Genomic DNA, 22,407 nt, shown 5'->3' on the forward strand with positions numbered 1-22,407 from the left:
GATTCAGTAAATTTTAATTAGGATTCTACTATGAATCAGTTAGTCTAATAGCCTCTAATTATGCAGAAAAAAGGGAAAATGTGGTTCTGCCATCAAAAAGTTTTAGACCACCAAAGTGGAAAGGTAAGAAATAAGTAAGCAAATATATAGTTAGTAATTATAATATGTTCCAGGTGAAGTAGAGTACAGAAGTAGTGTATAAAGGGGAGAGTGGGCCTTCCTTTTAAATAAATCATCAGGAGAAGATTCTTCAAAGAGAGGATGACCAAAGATACATGAATAAGAAGGACCCTATCATTTGAAGAATGAGGGAATGTATGTGTATACATATGGACGCGGGTGTGGATATAAATATAAATATATCTCAGTTAAAAGAAAAACTTGAGATGAATAAGGACTACTCTAATAACATGTTTCAAAAGGTGCTACCAAATCTTGAGGAGCACTATAACCTTCTCCTAAAAGGATATCAGAAATTCACTGCCTACGCAGGTGCAGGAGAACAGCCTCCTTCCAGATCTATTTGTCTGAGCGCAAATTATCTGTTCGGAGTGTGTGCTGTCCTGTAAAGAAGTTGAGCTTTCGCCCAACTAGGTACAATGGAGTAGACTGTCACAGGCTGCTACATATGAACCCCATTTTTTTGCCTTTTTGGCTGTTTTACTATCTCATTTCAAGGTACCTTTAGATAAACTAGATGGTCCCTCTCTTGTTACTTAAGCACACAGTATAACAGGACCCATGTTAGTGCTTTAGTTAATCAGATGGTGGCCTGCCTGGTCTTTCAGCCAATGGCCTCCTGAAACTTAGCCTGAACATCCCCCTAGAATATATTTGACAGATCACAAGTCGATCTAGTACATGATACATATAGATATGTCTCTCCTATATCCACGCCCACTTCTACATGCCTCTGAGGCTTCATAAATCATTTATTTGGGCTTCCACAACTTTAGTTTGTAATGGACTTCAGAGTGGTGTCTAAATTCAACCCAGTGTGAATAAATTGATGTTCTATAATGTGGTCACTACATGGCTGGGTGCTATGGAGTATAGAAATTTAATCATGAAAATACCATTTAAAATATTAATCCAGTTAGTGATAGACACACTGAAATATTGGGGGTGAAATGTGGCTAATTTCTGCAGTTTATTTTGTAATGTATTACAAAAAAATAAAGTGAAATGTTGGATGGATAGAGGGATACATATATGATAAAACTAACATAGTAAAATGTTAATTGTCGAATCTAGGTGTGCATATAGCTGTTCACATTTGAAATTCCTTAAAGATTTTTTGCGTGTTTAAAACTTGATAATTCAATGTTGAAACATTGATCACTGTTTACCCGAATCGTACAATTCAGTTGATCACTGTTTACCTGAATTTTGCAATTCAGGTAGGAATTTAAACACTTACACACGAAATTATTATTATACTGTGAGGTACTGATTGTAAGAACAGTGGGAATTTAGAGAGAAATCAGCATTGATGGACATATAAGGAAAGCGGACCACTTGAAACATGAAGATGTAGGATTTTAAAAGATGAAGTGGAAGAGGGAGAGCATTTCGAGTAGGAGAAACAGCATGAGCAAACACATGGAGGATAGAACAGAAAGGCAGGTGTTCGGGAAAACAAGACAGCTGAACCTGGTGGGGAATAGTCAGAAATAACCTTAGACATAGAGAAGCTAGAATGTGGCACACAGTGACGGGCGGGCCCTTCTCTTAAGTAGTCAATATTTGAGCTCCATAAGAGGAAACAGAGACCAGATTTATAAACATAATGGTCAATAAAAATATACAAAGAAAGTTATAAGATGCATATATGCACTAAAACAAAGGCTACAGATCCTGCAGGTAATCATTACTTTGATGATGCAAAATAATCAAATGAAAATGTTTGGGGCCACTTTTATTATCATGATTTTATTGTACTAGGGAAGTCAAATGTCATGTTCTTACTGGAGCCATTCAAATCTTCTTTTTCAAGACAAAGGATTCTACTACCTTAGTTTTTCCTGGGCCAGCTCAGCATAGAACACAGCAGAGCTCACTATAGCAGGGCACTGTCAGTTCTCTCCATTGTATGCCAACTCACTTGTGCAAGCAGAGAGCAGTGCAAGACCAAAGTTACAATGGAAACAACAGAACATATTGGAAAGATATGAAGAAGCTCAAAAATTAAAATAAAGACTCAAGAACCAGGCTCAGAGAGCACAGAAACCAGAGTATGTCCCAGGGGTCCAGGTCACTCCCTTCACAGTAAAATGTGGATAAATTCTAACCGTTCTCTTCAAAATTAAAATCAGGGGAGAGTGTATCTGAAAACTCCAGCTTGTGTTGCAGCCCATCCCTTGACCAGAGAAGGGTGGTCACCTAATTGACAGTCATGAAGACCGTATTAGTGGGAACATGTAATTTCTCCAAGCAAATAATATAACCTTCAGAGGCACAGATGAAAAGGGAATCATAGTAGTATCCAACTAATAATAGGGAACTTATATAATGCTTACTATACGAGCAACGCTGCTAAAGGTTTCACAAATATTGTCATGTATTCCTTATAATAACTTATTGAGATTTATTTGATTGAACTTTATAGCTCATACTTTAAAATTTAACTTAAAATTGATGAGAAACACTTTTTGTTCTGTCAGGTATTTTTCTTTTTGAGTTCTAAATACTTATCAAGTCTAATCTTTTGAAAAGCATCCACTTGAAAATCTGAGCCTTGTCTTTCTAGTTCTCATTTTTGTAACGATTCTCTCTCCTTTACCCTTTACTTATTGTACATTGATATGATCAGTTTTTGCGTCTGTTTGTTTGTTTGTTTGTTTTCATATTGGTGTTCCTATGTGTTCCTCTCTCCTTGCCTGAAGACCATCTTACTAACAACCTTCCTAGTGGAATGATTAAATTATTACCCCTCCCCCACCAAGCATTAATTTTAATGCTTGGTTAATTTCAAATATGGAATAATGAGAGAGAAAACAGCCATTAGGTGAAATGCCCTCAGTGCTGGGGTCATGCTGTCTGAGGCAAGTGCCTCATGTTAGCATTAACACCCAGTGTGGCTTACTGTCAGAAAAAAGGAAATTTGCAGTAACTGGCAAACTAAGGCTGACCTCTGCCCCACAATGTTCAAAGAGAATAGAAAAATGTAAAGCGCCACTGAAATCATGACCTCCTGACAGACTGTACCTCATTTCTGGGTCAGGATCTGGAGGTTGTAGATAAAGAAACAATTTTTCAAGCAAGAAAAACTGTAACGGTAAAAAAAAAAAAAACATACCAAATCAAATGCAAATGTCATTGTGTGACATGCTGACTTTCTTTTATAGATTAATTTTGTAAGGAGAAAAGGCAGGGCTTACAATTCAGTTGGTCCTTGTTTTTAAAGAAGTTTAAGCAGCTTTTTGAATATACTACTCTCCTGAGAGATGACTTTTTTCCCTTCAGTAAAAGGAAAAGAAATAAATTCTGCTGTTTTTCTGTTTTCAAAAAAGAGAATAATATTTGAGCCCCTTTCAACTCAAATTCATATTTCAGAATTAAATTTTGTCGTAGAAGAGAGAAGACACCAACTAGCAAGTGTCCTTTCACCTCTCTGCAAGATGCTCATGGAGATGACTATTTTTTCCCTCTAGTGAATCCAAATGGATGAATGGGTGTAGATGACTGATAGATAGATAAATAATGTAGATAGATAGATGATAAATAGATATATAGATAGATAGACAGATAGATGATTGATTGATAGGTAGGTAGATAGATAGATAGATAGATAGATAGATAGATAGATAGATAGATAGATAGATAGATGATAATTATTCTTAAAAGTTCTGGGATATCAAACCACATTTAAAAAACCTTCTTTCTCTTAGATTTCTTTTATATTCAACTCTGAAATCGAGCCCTTCAGATTGTTGCTTTTTTCTGCTAGGCAGGCATTGAAGATTCAAGGTCTAATCTCCAGCCTCAGGGAGCTTAGCATTCTCAATTTTGTTTAAAATCTCTAAAGTATATTACACACAAATATGTATAATATTAAATATATATATAACATTTAACTATTGCTAATAACTACTTTTTCTCAAACATAAAAAAAATAGGTACTCTGAGGGAAAAACAAATTAAAAGAAATACATCTTTTAACAATCCTAAATATTTATAATCCTAAAATATTTACATTCACCTTTTTAAAGTTTTCCTGAAAAAAATGTTTTGCACTGTTAAAAAGTAAATATTAGGTAAAGTTTTTATTATCAAATGGAGGCTAGATTACTATAAACTGGCTCTTAGCATTTTTTAGTCCATTTTAAAAATAGCTTCAAGTACCTATGGACAAAGGCTTCTTACATAATCATAAAGATGACTTCACTGCACTGCCAGTAGCTGCTGGGCTAAAAATAGCAGCTGTTCCTATGAGTGTCCCATGTATTCACAGAGGGAGGTTAGCTGAGTAAGGGAACTCCTCTTCCACTGGCTTGATTACAATAAATATTCTTTTTCTGCCAAAGATTATCACAATATTCTACATCCAGCAAATCCCTATGGGACTTAAAACGTCTAAATTTAATCTCAACCACCTTATTTCACAATTTTGAGGAGTTATATTTGTCACTTGGCTTATAATATCTCCTATCTGATCTAAATTGTTCACTTTTACCTTTTATTTCCATGCCCATCTGAAAGCTAAATCGACAAAACTGCTTAGCATAGCAAATCATATTTCCTTGGCATGGAATTCCAGCATATTTTTTAAAGTAAAAAGTCATTCAAAATATTCTATATCAACAGTAAAAGATGAAAAACAAACTTGTTTCTAAAAAGAACAGAAAGAATGTTAAGTATTCTAAGAGATGTATGGTGAGTGTCAAAGACCAAAGAGCCAAGATGTTTTCATAGCTACATTAGGTAACAAATGGAGCTGCACAGAATTATTCAGCTAAAATTCAAGCTGAGTTGAACCATGCCAGGATACAGCCACTCACCTTACATGAATGTTTTACTTTATAAGCAAATTTACATTCCACCTAAAGATTTCCTCAGCTCTCTGCCATTTTGATGGAATGGAATTTCTCACCAGAAAGCCTTTGCTTTGAATCATCTTGAGGTGATACTGATGGACAGAAAGACAGTAATGAAAAAACTTTAGCAAAGCTAAATGTGAACAACAGCAGACCAATCAAAATAATTTAACCAATGACCAAAACTCTCTAAATTTATGGAGATGTTATGAAGCATGCTTCCCATTCAATATGAGAGCTGTAACGACAGCATGACAGAAAAATAGGAAAGCTGTGCTTTCCAACCAACTGTTGTAAAAAGCAAGTAATTTTTTGGCTGAAATAAAACCCTTGAAAGTACTTGGAATCATTTTTTAATGTAGAAATATGACATATTTTCAGGGAAGAAGGTTTCATAAACAAGACAAACTGAACCTCTGCCTCAGTACAACTGATGCAGCCTCTCCCCAGATTCAGGGTCTGCAAGGCAAGGTCTTTATGAAAAGCTCTTTGTGTAGGTCTGGAGTATAAAACAATAGTGAACAATAAGTTTGCTTTGTATCCCTTCTTTTATATTACAAGGGGAATAATACTGGTGGCATATTAAAGCAATGTATTTTTATTTCCCCTTTAAGTCCTTTTCAGTCATCCACCTCCAATGCTGAGGCTTCTTGCCCAGTGAAAAAGAGGCAGGTGCCACCCAGAATAAAGAGGCTGTTAATCAGCTTTGGCCTCCAGCTGGCATTCTTGACTCTTTAGCACAATGGTCTCGGAAGAGAGAGAAAGGAATATTCTAAACTCCTTTAGCCCCATTAGCATACCAAGAGTCAGGCCTATAAGAGTGGGTCTTCCATTTTTTCATGGTTTCAGGTCTTAAATTCAAGTCATTAATGCATTTTGAGTTAATTTTTATGTGTGGTCTTATTCTTTTGCACATAGCTGTCCAGTTTTCCCAGCACCAATTTATTAAAGAGACTGTCTACCCCATTATATATTCTTGCCTCCTTTGTCTTCTGTGGGGAAATGTCTATTCAGATCTTCTGCCCATTTTTTAATAGGGTTTAATTTTTGCTATTGTTTTATGAATACTTTATATATTTTGCATATTAACTCCTTATCAGATATATGATTTGTAAATATATTACCCCATTCAGTAGATCGCCTTTTTATTTTGTTGATGGTTTTTTTTCCCTATACAGAGCTTTTCAGTTCGAAATAGTCTCACTTGTTTATTTTGCTTTTTTTTTTTTTTTTTTTTTTTTGCTTTGGTGTCAAATCTAAAACATCATTGCCAAAATTGATGTCAAAAAGTTTACTGTGTTTCATGGTTTCAGTTCTTAACTTTAAGTCTTTAATCAATTTTGAGTTAATTTTTGTATAAGGTAGTGGTGCTGTTTGTATAAGGTAGTAGTGCTGTTTCATATTTTGCATGTGGCCATCCAGTTTTCCCAACACCATATATGGAAGAGACTGTTCTTTCCTCATTATGTATACTTGGCTCTTTTGTCCTAAATTAACTGATCATATATACATGGGTTTATTTCTGGGTTCTTTATTCTGTTCAATTGATTTATGTGTTTGCTTTTATACCAATACCATACTGTTTTAATTACCATAGCTTTGCAATATGGTTTGGAATCAGGGGACATGATGCCTCCATCTTGTTGTTCTTTCTCAAAATTGCTTTGACTATTTGGGCTCTTTTATGGTTTCATATAAAATATAATATTATTTGTTCTAATTTCATGAAATATTTTCATAGAGACTGCACTGTATCTGTAGATTGCATTGGGTAGTATGAACATTTTTCCATTATGAATTCTTCCAATCTGTGAACATGGAATATCTTTCTATTTATTTGTGTCTTCTTCAATTTCTTTCATCAATGTCATAGTTTTCAGAGTACAGATGTTTTACATCCTTCATAAAATTTATTCCTAGGTATTTTATTGGTTTTGGTGCAATTGTAAATTGGATTGTTTTCCTAATTTCTCTTTCTGACAGTTCATTGGTAATATATAAAAATGCAACAGATTTCTGCATATTGACTTTGTATCTTGCAACCTTACCGAATTTACTTACTAGTTCTAACAGTTTTTTGGTAGAGTTTAAGGGTTTTCTATATTTGATATCATGTCATCTGCAAATAGTGAAAGTTTTATATTTTCCTATCCAATTCGAATGCCCTTTATTTCTTTTTCATGCCTCATTGTTGTGGCTAGGACTTCCAATACTGTGTTGAATAAAAGTCAGCATATTTGTCTTGTTTCTGATCTTGGAGAGAACTCTTTCAGCTTTTCATCATTGAGTATGATGTTAGCTGTTGGTTTGTCATATATGGCTTTTATTATATTGAGATATGTTCCCTCTGTACCTACTTTGACAGTTTCTATCATAAATGGATGTTGAATTTATGCTTGTTTTGCATCTGTTGAGATGGCTAGATAATTTTTACCTTTCATTTTTGTTAATGTGTGTATCACATTCATTGATTTACAGATGTTGAACCATCCTTGCAATCCTGGTATAAATCCCACTTGATCATAGTATATGATTTTTTTTAATGTCCTGCTGGATTTAGTTTGCTAATATGCTGTTGAGGATTTTTGCATCAATGTTCATCAAGGATATAGGCCTGTAATTGTGTGTGTGTGTGTGTGTGTGTGTGTGTGTGTGTGTGCGCACGCGCGTGCACGCGCGCACGTGTGTGTGGTGTCTTTGGTTGCCGTGTAAGGGTAATGCTGGCCTCATAGAATGAGTATGGAAATATTCCCTCATTTTCAAATTTTTGGAAGATTTTGAGAAGGATAGGTACTAAATCTCCTTTGAAAGCTTGGCAGAATTCACCCATGAAGGCATTTTGCCCTGGACTTTTGTTTGTTGGGAGTTTTTTGATTACTGATTTAACCTTCTTACTAGTAATCAATCTATTCATATTTTCGATTTCTTCATGATTTAGTCTAGAAAATTGTGTGTATTTCTAGGGATTTATTCATTTCTTCTAGGTCATCCAATTTGCAGGCACATAATTATTTAGCTTCTCATGAACTTTTATATTTCTGTGCTCAGTTGTAACTTCTCTTTCATTTCTGATTTTATTTATGTGGGTCCTCTCTTTTTCTTTCTTGATGAGTCTGGCTAAAGGTTTGTCAGTTTTGTTTATCTTTTCAAAGAACCAGCTCTTAGTTTCACTAATTTTTATTGTTTTCTTTTTATCTTGTGTTTCATTTATTACTATTCTAATCTTTAGTATTTCCTTTCTTCTACTACCTTTGACTTTATTTGTTCTTTTTTCTAGTTCTTTTGGGTATAAAATTAGATATTTTATTTCACAGAAGCAGTTCTTAATGGGTACATCAGAACTTGTTTCACCTAGCCCCTGGGGCTTAGCACAGAGGGAACAGGCGAAAATACTCATCTCTGTCTTCCCTAAAAGGGGTTTGATTATATACTTTATAAATGGACAAGGAGCTTCCTTCATGGGGTACTTGTCTGGGCTGTTCATAGAAGGTTTGTGGTTGTTAGTTTTCTGAACACTACAGAGAAAAATGCATCTCATGTTTACATGAGCATCTAATAGAGAGTGTCCTGATTCTGCCACAAAAATTAACCCTGAAGTTAAATGCTTTTGGAATAGAGCAGGATATCTTTATTCCTTATTTTTCAGTTACCAGCTAATTTTCCTAAAGGAGTACACCAAATAGTTAAATCTTGTTACTGAAGGAAAAGCAAGTCATTGCAGGAACATTTATGTAAAGGTCCAAATGAAACTTTCACAGTCACGGAACTACTATTATTTCCTGATTCTGACCAGGTCCGCAGATTAAACCTACAAATGATCCTAAGTCCAGTCCATCAATAACTAAGGAAATGACCTGCTGTCTTATAATTCCTACTTTCATAATTACAAGGAAATTTCTACTATCATTCATCATTAATATGTGAAATTATATGTTGATGAACTTTCTAAAGGACAGAGATTTCTCTAACAGCTTTTACCTTTACTTAAGCTGGCATTTTAGACACTAAAAGAGAACCATTCATAAGAGAGTTGGTGAGTTTCAAATGCATGAAAAGACAGGTAAAACATGAAGAGAATGAAAAGAACCTAAAATACTTTGAACATTTAAAAAATGATTATATTTATTTTGGAATTCAGCTGGGACACAGAGCCAGGTCTTTTTCTTTCTGTCTTAGATATCAACTTATCGCTAGACCTATTACCATCTCCAATTAACATGTGGACAGCAGAAATTTCAAAGCAAAGAAAATAAAAGAAAGGCAAAAACACTTTTATTCCTATTCAGTATTTTCTCTCACAGTTTCTTCAATTTCCATCCCGCGGAGGGAAATTGATATGTACTGAAGATTGTTATTGCCTTCTGAACATGTAAGACCTGTGACACAAAAGGAACTTTGGAGCTTTATGATTTATTGCTTTATCATTTTTAGTGCCATCTCTGTTCATCCTCAAAACCAGGGCAGGCCACAGGACATATTCAAAGGGCAATGTTTTCTGTATTCCTTTTTTAAAGGGCAAAGCACTTACCATTTTCTACATACAAAGCACCTATTTTTTTGCTCACTGTTTGATGAGCAACACTGAAGCCTGCTTTTCAGATCTCTTCAATAGAGGAGAATATATTTTCCCCATTCTCAACCAACTTTTTAATTAGTATGCACCATGATTCTTATTTTCCTGAAAACTGCAGCTATTTTACCCAACATTCTCCTTTTAAGAGAATGTTTTTTCATGCACATGAGCGCGCGCGCACACACACACACACACACACACACACACACACACACACACAGATCCATGCTGGAATTGGCTTCAAACTGTGCAGGTCCATATGATCCTCTCAGTGAGCATCATCAGAGCCTATCATCCACTATCTGAAGAGGCAAAAGTAAGCTAAATATCACCCCAACCCCAAGGGAGCAGAAAGCTTAAAGGCATTGGTCATTTAGAATTACAATACAGCACCCATGCACTTAGTAAATGGTTGACCTTAAAATGTAGATAAAGACTTGCTCTTGGGTCTATTCTAAATGTTTTCTATTTTCATTCCTTGGACCAAAATCTGATTCCAGATTTTGATATGCCCCAAATTTTGTTTGTTTGGTTTCCCCCTACCCTAGTGCCCTTAACCATTGTAAAGCTTAATTCCAGCTTTTCATGAACTCTAGGGAAAAGCTTGACACATATTTCCTCTAAAGAGCCAGATATTAACCATTTCACACTTTCTATGTTGCAACTACTCAACTCTGCTGTTATAATTCTAAAGCTGCCATAGACTATATATAAATAAATGGATGTAGCTGTGTTCCAATAAAATTTTTTGCATGATAGATTTGGATCTCAGTCTTTAATTTGCAAATTCCTACCCTGTGGTGCAAACTATTATCTTTTATCTTAGTTATGCACTACATTAAAATTCACAAAACAAATTTAAAATGTTAGAAAAGAAATTGAATTAGCATTAGAAAATAGACATATGTGCCAAATACTATAAATTTTAAAATTTCACCTAAATGCTTACTTAAGACAATTTATTAAAGTCCATTAATTTTTACAAGATTGACTGTTTTCAGAAGCAATGAGTTACCAAATACATACTCACCACTAAATGAAAGTGCACTCCAATTACAACTTCATATTATATCTAAGTAATTTTTGTCCTTCATCCTACCCATAGTATTACAAGTAATTGTGAGGCATCTTCATACATGACCACGTTAAAGCAAGCACAGAGAATAGAAACAAAGAAAGTTTTAGTGCAAATATCTAAATATTTTATTGGACTTAAATATAGCAGGTTTGAACTCCCAATTTGCATACTAAAGTAATCGCAAAGATAAAGCAGTTATTTAAAAAGAATATCTTCTCTAAAAATCATTAGTTTACCAAAAATATGTTTTTCAATTCTAATTTAGAATATCTAATAAAAAATTTCCATTTAAGAAATATTAACTTTGCAAGTTCTACCACACCATATGTTTATATTATCTCTTTGTTTTGTTTTACTTTCAATAATAATGTTTGTTATCCAAAATCTTCAAATAGAAAACATTTGCAATCTAATTGTAAACTTTATAAAAACATATTTTAATAAAAATGAATATTTTTCAGCCCATCTTGTCCATTTAGAAATTATAGTATCCATGAGTCTCTGTTTGTTTGTCCTGTTCATTTTGCTTTTAGGTTAAATCCCACATATAAGCAATATCATGTGATTTTTCAACTTTTTCTATCTGGCTTATTTCACTTAGCATGATTATCTTGCGGTCTATCCATGTTGTCACAAATAGCAGTATTTCATCTCTTCTTATGGCTGAGTAATATTCTATTGTATCTATGTACCACAGCTTCTTTATCCAGTCATCTATTGTAGGACACTTCAGTTGCTTCCATGTCCTAGCCACCATGAATAATGCTGCTCAAACTCAATTTTTTTTTGCCAGAGAATCTATTAAAAAGCATAATTACTCATAAACAAAAAAATTAACTTAGAGATTCCCTTTTAATTTCTCCAAGATGTTTATTGAAGTCAGTTTTTCCCCAAAATTTACTCTCATTATCCCATTGCTAATGTTTTTAACATATTTTCCCTTGCTTTGCAATACTTTTACCTCTAACTATTTCAAAGTTTTTTCTTACTTCACTGTAAAGGCAGATTCCATATGCAAAAGGGTCAGGACAATTTCCCAGATGTCTTTAAATCCCATTTGTTCTCTTTATATGAAGAACTGGTAGCGCTACACCCTCAAAGAATTGAATTCCAAAACTGGAAGAAACTTTGAACTCCAAAGTGGATAGTTGTCTTTATATAAGTAACTATTTCTGGCCTCCACAATGTCATCTGGAGTCCATGACTGAATGTGTTCAGAAGTGATCAAGACACAGGGACAAAAGAATCTACATCTCAGTTGTCATGGTCTCCACATATCATAGCTTTCATTCTCCCTAGGCAACAGGAAGAGCAAGAAAATCCTTTTTTTTTTCTGTCATGAAAATATGCAACTTGAATCCATAAAGGGTGTTAATTTTGTAGTGATAGGCAAGGCAGTTACACTTTCTGAATCTTCTTCATCTATAAAATGGTGAAAGTAATTTCTATTTTGCAAGAAAAGATATTAGAGATGGTATATTCAAAGTTTCTGATTTAGTTCTAAGAACAAAGTAGACAATTGATTTTAAAAAACCCTTGTTAGGACTATTAAATTGAAACATGAAATTGCATTTTTATATGTAAAAATGTTCAAATACAATTTCATATGGTTCAATCTAATATATTTTCACTTCCCAGTGACGGGATGAATATCTACAGTGTTATTTTATGTGTCTTTATATTGAAATAGTAAAGAAATGGTTGCTGAAAGCCAGTGCCCTCATACAGATACAATAAACTCAACTTGGTGCGATTGATATTGTCCTCAAAAGAGGGCATAAAGGAGATAACAGAGAAGGAGAGAGCTTCATTCCATTATGCTGCAGCTATTTATTGCACGATTGGGTTGAAGCTACTTTTTCAGGTGAAATTATATATGAGTTTTGGGTTTAGTCCCAAAAAGCAAAATAAATCTGTTGACAGCTTACTCCAATGTAGTGGGTAAGATTACAAATAAATGAAAACTCAAGCCAATTGAAAACTGTCAAATGAGTTATTTGTACTGATATGAACATATAAATTTATTTTTTTGGTTAAAAAATACATAACATAAAATTTACCATCTTAGCCCTATTTAAGTATACAAGTATAGTAGTGATAACTATATGCACAATATTCATTGCTTTTTAAAAACACTTTTTCAACAAGTATTATTTCTTACTTATATTTTTATATTTCCACAGATATGTCAATAAATTACTAGATAAAATATAACAGGTTTTGATTGCTATTACAAACTCAAGCTGTATCTGTCTATAAAGAAAGCAGAAAAGAAAGATCTATCCTTAGTAATATTTGAAAATGACAGTAATCCTAACCTATAAGAAATAAATAATAGGCATTTAAAACTTAAACCAAACAAAGGAAGACAAAGAAAAACTGACATATACTTCCCCAGATACAAGACAGTATAAATTTCTCCCCGTGCAAGAGAATCCTAAGTAATTCAACCAACGCCTGTGTTTCAAATTCGGAGAACCAATAATGCATTAAGTTCAATGAGCTTTTCTCCAATTGATCTTAAGAGATTTTACTCTTCTTATTTTTTTATATTATTATATATAGATATATAATTTGACATTTTAAAATTATTTATTTTTATTATGGTGACATTGGTTAACTAAATCCAATGTTTCAAGTGTACAATTAAACAATAAGGCATATATTACATTGTGTGTTCACTGCCCATAGATTTCTTTCTGTCACCACATTTTTGACCCCTTTTACCCCATTTATCTACCCAGTACCCTGGGAATCGGTGTTTCTATGAAGGCAGTTATTGATGCGGGCGTCTCCCACATGTAAGCGATATCATGTGATTTTCATCTTTTTCTGCCTGGCTTATTTCCCGTAGCATGATTATCTCAAGGTACATCCATGTTGTCAAAAATTTCAATATTTCATCTTTTCTTATGGCTGAGTAATATTCTATTGTATGTATGTACCACAGCTTATTTAGCCAATCATCTGTCATAGGACACTTCAGTTGCTTCCATGTCCTGGCCACCATGAATAATGCCGCTATGAACATCGGTGTACAAATATCTTTTCGGATATGGGATTTCAAGTCTTTGAGGAAAATACTCAGTAAAGAGATTGCTGGATCATATGGTAGATCAATTCTTAGATTTTTGAGGAACCTCTATATTGTTTACCATAGTGGCTGTACTAATTTGCAGTCCTACCAGCAGTATATGAGGGTTTCTTTTTCTGCGTATTTTCTCCAATATTTGTTATTACTTTTCCTGTTGATTATACCTATTCTAACGGATGTGAGATGGTATCTCACTGTTTTGATCTGCATTTCCCTAATAGCTAGTGATGTTGAGCATCGTTTCAAATATTTGTTGGCCATTTGCATGTCCTCTAGGGAGAAGTATCTGTTCAGGTCCTCTGCCTATTTTATGATTGGATCATTTGTTATTTTTGTTGTTATTGAGTTGTATGACTTCTTTGTATATTTTGGATATTAGGCCCTTATCGGAGGCATTGCCTGCAAATATATTTTCCCATTCAGATGTTTGTCTCTTTACCTTATTAATGGTTTCTTTTGCTGTGCAAAATCTTTTTGGTTTGATATAGTCCCATTCATTTATTTTTGTTTTTACTTTCCTCTTTAAATGTAAAGTCATATATTGCTTAAAGACAAGGATATGTTTTGAGAAATGTGTCATTAGGATATTTCCTCCTTATGTAAACATCACAGAGTACACTTCACAAACCTAGATGATATAGCCTACTACACACTTAGGCTATATAGTATATCCTATTGCTCCTAGGCTACAAGCCTATACAGCAAAACAACAGGAGGTTAAACCAAACACAAGAGAAAACTATGCAATCAAGAGATAATAAACATGAGATGTATAAGGCTGCTGCCTTTATGACACAGCATGCTGTTTTACAGAAAAAATTTTTTATTATAAGTAGGAAGAAGATACTCTAAAACAATTAAAAGTATAGTATAGCAAATACATAAACCAGTAACATAGTCCTTTATTATCATTATCAAGTATTATGTACTCTACAAAATCATATGTGCTATACTTTTATATGATTGGCAATGCAGTAGGTTTGTTTATACCAGCTTCGCCACACACATTTGAGTAATGTGTTGCTCTACAGCATTGTGAGAGCTATAAGGTCACGGGGCAATAGGAATTTTTCAGCTCCATTTTAATCTTATGGGACCACTGTCATACATGCAGTCCATCGTTGACCAAAATGTCATTATGCAGTACATGATTCTATTCTAATTTGCTTCACAACCAATTGTGACTCTGGTCAGAAATATCTTCGTAGATTTTGTGATTACTATTCACCTAATAAGGAAAAATTTGCTATTTTCCAAAACTTCCATTGGTCAGAAATATTAGCAGCAGAAATTCTCTTCTATACATTTGACTCAGGTTAGATTCCTATCTAAGAGTTCAGCTTTGCTCTTTAGTAACTATCACAATAGTACTTAAATAAAGTAAATAATACTTAAAGTAAGAATTCAGTACAGATGAATGAATGAATGGTCTATTAAAAATTTAATTTCATGTAGATTAAAGTACCCAACTGACACTGATTTCTTCATTTGTCCACCAAGTATTTGTAAATCAGGTAGAATAAAGTAAATAAATCAAAACACTAAAAATGTCCTACTTTGTTAAAATAGCTCCATAAATAAGAAATAGTCACATATCATTTAATAAAAATTGGAGGAAAAGAAATTGCTTCTGATTAATCTTGTATGGAGAGATTTTAATCCATCACTAATTAGAAAAAGTCAATTTGATCTAAAGAATTTTAGTTTCTTTTGGATGTTTATTCAATTTCATTCGGATAAATTGAAACTTTACTCAGTGCCTAAATTATAATTTAAGTATCTATATGATTAATGTTCCCATACAGTTTTAGAAAATGAAATGCCACATTTCAACTCATCTGAACTAATGAAATATCATTCAATAAATTAAACTCTGATGTGTTTTGAAGCAGGCATACAATTCACAGTGACTATGTGTACCTTATTAATGATTTTAGGACAAGGTAAAAAATCAGAAATAATGACAGACGGGAATTCCTAGCAAATCCATAGCAATGCTCAATTTCATCTGGATGTGTGTTTGTTGTTTTGTAGTTTACTAATGATTCATATTCATTGAATATAATCTTGTTAAGATCTACCAAAGGGAGTACTTTATTCAAAACCTCATTTTTTCATTAAGAAATCTATTAGATTTCTCATAATCTGAGCCTATCTTTTTTCCATGAATGTTTCACATTTTATGTTTTTTAAAGTGACTAAAGCAATCTATCTTGTTTGGAAATAGCAATTCCACAAAAGAATGAATTGTACATTTTGTGATGCAAACTCAAATACATTACATTTGTCTGGTTTTCTATTAATATTCATGAAATTTTTTGCACTATTTGTTTTCTAGATTGTATTTAATTCAGTTCCCACTTTTCTAGTAAATGTGATTGAGTAAAAGCCCAAATTGCTATTTTGAGAAGTGTACTGAAGTGTTAATATGTAATATGGTTAAAAATGGCTAATAAAAAAGTTAATAGCACCTTTTTCACAGTCTACTTCCCAATATATTCTGCAACATGCTTGCACTATCACTGGTCTTTTTAGATTTGAGCATAATAAATATTTGTTATTGTCATCATTGTAAAATCCAATAAACTAGAATATAATATGGGAGGGTTGTATAAAATCAAATTTAAAAATTCCAATCATTTAGTTGCCTATTATATATTCTAGCTATGTATTCCACAGCCATCTGAGGCTCCACATTTCCAAAATATAGTGCTTTATCTTATCTAACATCACAAATATTCTCTTCCTCCTCTACTATGCATCTTAGTTATTGAAAACAGTCAAACGCATGTGCTTTGAAGTTAGATGATTCTAGGTCCAAATTCTAGCTTTGCCACTGTCCTCTGTGTGGTATTGGGCAAGTTACCTAACCTAAATGTCTTCATCTGCACACTGTAGATAATAATTATATAGTAAAAGAGATGATGTAGGTGAAGTGTTTAAAAGCATCCTAAATTATTAATCTAAGAGTCTTAGTCTCATTCTTTCCCCCTCTCCTTTATAGCCAGTCCAGGTTCAAATTTTGTTACTCCTTGAATATCCCAATATCTCTTTCTTTACTCCTTTTTCTTCACCCCAGTGTGACAGTCTTTGTAGACATCCTTATTGCTTTCCTGCACTATTTCTGTTTCCTCCTTAATAGTATCCCTGCCTAAACTCTAAGCCCCTCCAATCCATCTTCCATAAGACTTCCAGAATAATGTCACTAAATGTCTGGGATAATATCACTATGACACAAATCTGATTATTTTACTTTTCCAAATTAAGCTTTCAATGGCCTAAACCCAAATTCATTTGTATGAATTTTAAAGCCCTCTGTGATCTGAGATATAACTCCTGCTCACATGGTCAGCATTATCTATCTCTCCCTACTCCTCATTCTCCACACCAATTCCATCTCACTTAACATAATCTTTACTGCTTTTGCATGTACTTCCTCATCTGGAGTAGCAGAAAAGCAACAATCATACCCCTCAAGATAGATCTAAGTTCTCACTCTGCATTACTATGTTATACAACAGAATTTTCTACATTAAATCTCTTAAGAGATTATTCATTTGGTTATTATAGAAAGAAGAGTTATAAATCAGAATTCTAGTTCAAAATTTTTTCACACATAAAACATTGTTCTGTATTGCTAATACAAGCTAATGCCTTCAACAAGATTACAGACAGAGCTTTCCAAACAAAACTTTAGAGGTGAGCCTAGAATCCAATTTTAATAGGATGTACTAGAGTGAATTTCTGGGAATTTATAATAAGATTTCCTAATATCACTTTCTTATATAATGTTAAGAAATAGAATTTAAAAAGGTGAAAGTTAAAATTTTCTTTAAAAGCAATTTGGTGAAAAAAAATTTTTTTTAAAAAAGCATTTAGGATGCCATGAAAATGCAATTAGTACACAGTAAGAAAAAAAAAAAACATTGATTTTAGGCTTATCCTCTTACTGGTATTTGAGTAATGTGTCAGATTTCCCCTACACATTTTCAATTATCCACTTGTGTCTCTCTTACATGATTCTTTACCCTGATTTCATAGAAGTTGTATTACTAATTTATGGGCAGGTGAAAATAAACATATTCCAGGTACCATATCATCATCAGAATACCTGCAATGCCTGGCTCTGGTTTTGTCACTCAGTGTTCTGAATGTGTTTGATGTGTCACAAGTCCATATCTTTCACCATCCTATTTAGTTCCCTTCTTCCTGTAAATCACAGATTTTTAAGGCTATAGCTACACTTACTCTCATGGCTAGAGATCTTCATCATATTCATCTTTATGGGTTTTCTCCATGACAGTATAGCTTGCAGGAACTCAGAGGTTGTTTAAATTGCTCCAACCCTGTTACGTAGATCTATCACAGTGATTGAGTAAACATAAATTAACTGAAATCTCTGATGAAGGGAAATTAAATATACTTCATCTCTCTACTGTCCCTATAATTAAGAGAAAATATCCACTAGTGAAGGGTTTCTCAAACTAGGCACTATTGACAGTTTGAAATAGATAAGTGTTTGCTGTGGGAGTCTGTCTTGTGCATTATAGGATATTTAGTACCGTATCTGGCTTCTACAGACTATATGTCAGTAATGCCACCCTGCCCCCTATCCCAGGTGACAACCAAAAAAGTTTTCAGATATTGACAGACATTCCCTGAGAAAGGACAAAATCACTGCTGGTTGAGAACTAGTGCATTAGATTGTGCTATTTTTTGAAATGCAATATCTAGATCAGGCGTTGACAAGCTACAAACCATGAGTCAATCATGCCACAGCCTGTTTTCATATAGCCCATGACTCTAAGAATGGTTTTCACATTTTTAAAGGATTACAAGGAAGAGGAGAAGGAGGAAGAAGAAGACTGTGTAATAGACTGGAGGTAGCCTGAAAAGCTTCAATTGATTTGTGATGTGGCTTGAGCATAGTAATTTGTGTAAGACCCCCAGGTGATGCCAGGATACAAGTTTAGGAACCATAGATGCAGGAGGTATGCATGCAAATTAAGGGCCAGTCTATTTGGGTCCTGGTTATGCTCCTTCTGAACTTGAGCAAGACACAATCCTGTGTTTCTGTTACCTTATCTATAAAATGGATACTGAAAGATAACATTGTTATTTCTGCAGGTTGTTGTGGGTTAGTATATGTAGTATATAAAAGCACTTGGTCCTTGCCATTTACTGTCTTAATCATTAGCAATTAGTATAGTAGTAGTAGTGTTAGAAATATAATTAATTTGTATTGTTCTCAATCATTCTCTCTTCAACATTTTTCGTTTTGTTTCATTTTGTTTTTAACACAAAATAGACCCAGGATTTGGCCAACAGTTTGAGTAAATACCTATTACAGATCATTACAAAATACAGGCATGACCAATGACAATCTATTAGGAATCTAGAATCATTTTTACTTGCATTCACTTTGTTGCATTTATATTGATTAAATCAATACCCCTAACAAATTAGACTCCACTGTGAAAATATTCAAGAGAAAGAATACTATTGCTTTCTAATTTTTCTGTCACTCAACATCTGAATATGTATTAATTCCAAATCAATTAGATTCTCTGTACTTCTTAAAAAGTATAAGTCCACTTACAATTCAACATATATGTATTCTAATCTCATTTATGTCTAACTTTTAACTATTGAATTTACACATATAAAACATCATCAATATAACTAATTTGGGGAGTTCTAAAAAATTTATGTCTCATTTTTTCCAGTAGTTGGTTAAATTTATTTTATTGTTTTACTGATCATACCTAGTCTGAATATGATTAAATTAACCTATTAAATGTTTTCAATAGACATTTTGACACTTAATGTAAGTTTTATGCCTACGTTTGAAATAATTTGTTCAAAAATAGATGTAAAAGAATTTCTGACTTATTTTGGACTCTGACCTCATTATTAGAGACATCATTGCTTGCTTACAAGTATATTTACTCATTTTCTCAGACTCAGAGAGAAAATTGTTTCTCAAAACAATTTACCAAAATATTTTAGAAAATATAATCCTCGATACTTTTTTCTTTTTCTTTTAATCCTCTTGAAAGGTCAAATATGTTTTTTCCAGAATTGAGCAGGAAACCACATTTAATGTCTGTATGCCTATGAGAGTAAAAAGATCCTGTCTTGTCTGAAAAAAAGCAGACTTATGATGAATGGGTGAAAAGTAATTTGAGGAAGATTTTGACTCAATGTGTGAGGAGAAAGAACAATTAAAAAAACAATTTTAAAATGGACAAATAACTTAAATAGACATTTCTCTGAAGAAGACGTATAGATGATCAATAAGCATCTGAAGAGATGTTCAAATTCATTAATCATTAGGGGAATGCCAATCAAAAGCAAAATGAGAAACCACTTTAAACCTACTACAGTAACTATAGTTTTGTTTAAAAGATGAAAAATAAGTGTTGGTAAAGATATAGAAAAAGCGGAACACTACTTCCACATTGCTGATAGGAATGTAAAATCATTCAGTCACTGTGGAAAACAATTGTATGCTTCCTTAAAAAGCTAAAAATATAATTACTATATGACCTAGCAATTCTGCTTCTAGATATACACAGAATAGAATTAAAAGCAGGGACTCAAACAGATACTGCTAATCCAGTGTTCACAATAGCCAAAAGTTGGGAACAACATACATGTACATCTGGATAAACAAAATGTGGTCTCTACATACAATGGAATGTTTTCAGCCTTAAGAAGAAATGAAGTCACATGCTGCAACGTGGATATACCTTGAAAACTTTGTGCTGAAGTGAAATAAGTTAGACACAAAAGGACAAATATTATAGAATTCCACCTTCATGCAATATGTAGAATAGGCAAATATATCGAGGCAGAAATTAGATTAGTGGTTACCAGTAACTGAAGGTAGAGCAGAACAGGAAATAATTGCTTAATTGGTACAGAGTTTCTATTTAGAGTGATGAAAATTTTTGGAAATAGTGGTAATAGTTGCACAACATTATAAATATACTTAATGCCCTGAATTTTACACTTAAACATAGTTGAAATGGTAAATTTTATGTCCTACATGTTTTACCACAATTAAAAACAGGTTTAGAAAAATCTCATTAAGGCAGTTCTGGATACCTGAGCACTGAGAACATGATAGGCACAAAATATTATTTTATGTGCCCACCCTCTGTTTATTCCCAGGTTTTTGATGAGAAGATATAAACAGTAAGAAGGAATTTGAAAAATTGCAAATCATCCAAACCCTTTTTATACATTTTATTTTTTGCCAATGGGGATGAAAAGTTACAACTTGAATGGAGGGTAATTTAGCAAACATCCAATAAAAATTACAAACACACAAACCTTCTTATGTGGTGATTCTACTTGTAGAGCTAAATTCTACAGATAAAGTTATTCATTGCATCAGTGTTTGTTAATAGAAAAAAAAAATGGAAATAAATAGCCACAGAGAAAGGAGTGGTTAAATTAAGGACAAAGGATCCATACAATGAAATACTCTGCCAGCTTAAAAAAAAATGAGGACACTCTTTGTGCCCTGATAGAAAACAAACTATCTCTAAGACAGGTAAAGTAACAAAAGCTCCATACAAAGAATGAACAAAATGTGTGTGTGTGTGTGTGTGTGTGTGTGTGTATTGCTTACAGATAGATACATAGAAGACCTCTAAGTAAACAAGAAATTGATAAAACTGCTTCCTCCAGAGAGGGGACTTAAGTGGACCAGAGGTGAGGTGAATTTGGACGATAAACATTTGTTTTACCATTGGAGCAATAGCAGTTCCAGTAACACACACACCTCTAGGTCCTTTTCACTGCCGAAGAAATGAATTTTAACTCAGTGAATATGAGAAATATTCATTTATTAAAAGCACATTATGAGGTAGAAGATGGGTAAAGCCTAAAACTGGCTAACCACGTGAAAACAAGGTTTACTTACCCTTGGGTAGGTGGGGCAAGGGGGACCATGGGTTACAGCCAGAGAAGATGGAGAGCTATAACCCCTAGAAGGGAGAGGTTTGCATTATATTTTGGGCCATGATGGGGTGGTTCTAAAGGCATTCCTAGGTGATTGGCAAGTGAGGTCATTTTGATCGACATCTGGCTGATATGTAACTCTTTGCCTAGTGCGCATATGTGTACCTAGAATTTTACTACCATTGGGATATTCTTTGAATGATCTCTAGGCTGAGTGGGCCCCTATTCCTTTGTTCCCCTGTTGCTCATGTCTGACTAGCTACCTAACACTTGCATACATCTGGAATCTTAGGTCATGTGAATGTATTGCCTATAAATAACAAAATGTTATAAAATAATCTTTTTAATTCTCCCATTGAAGAAAACTATGTTCCTTTGTCCCTCATTTTTACAAGACTACCATTTGTTTGGCTGGTTAACATCCATTCTGCTTTTACTTGAAATCAGGTTTCTCAAAATAGGCATTATTGATAATTTGGGGGCTGAATCCTTATTTGTTGTCAGGGGCTGTACTGTGCATTATAGAGAATGTTTAGCATCATTGCTAACCTCTGCATACTGAGTATTAGTAGCATCCTCCTCTTTTTGTTGTGACAAGGATGTCTCCAGGCACTGCAAATATTCCCTGGAGTGGGGGTGGAGGAGGCAAAAAAAA

The sequence above is a fragment of the Pteropus alecto genome, unplaced genomic scaffold (genome assembly GCF_000325575.1).
Source record: "Pteropus alecto unplaced genomic scaffold, ASM32557v1 scaffold7, whole genome shotgun sequence".
Lineage (NCBI taxonomy): Eukaryota > Metazoa > Chordata > Mammalia > Chiroptera > Pteropodidae > Pteropus > Pteropus alecto.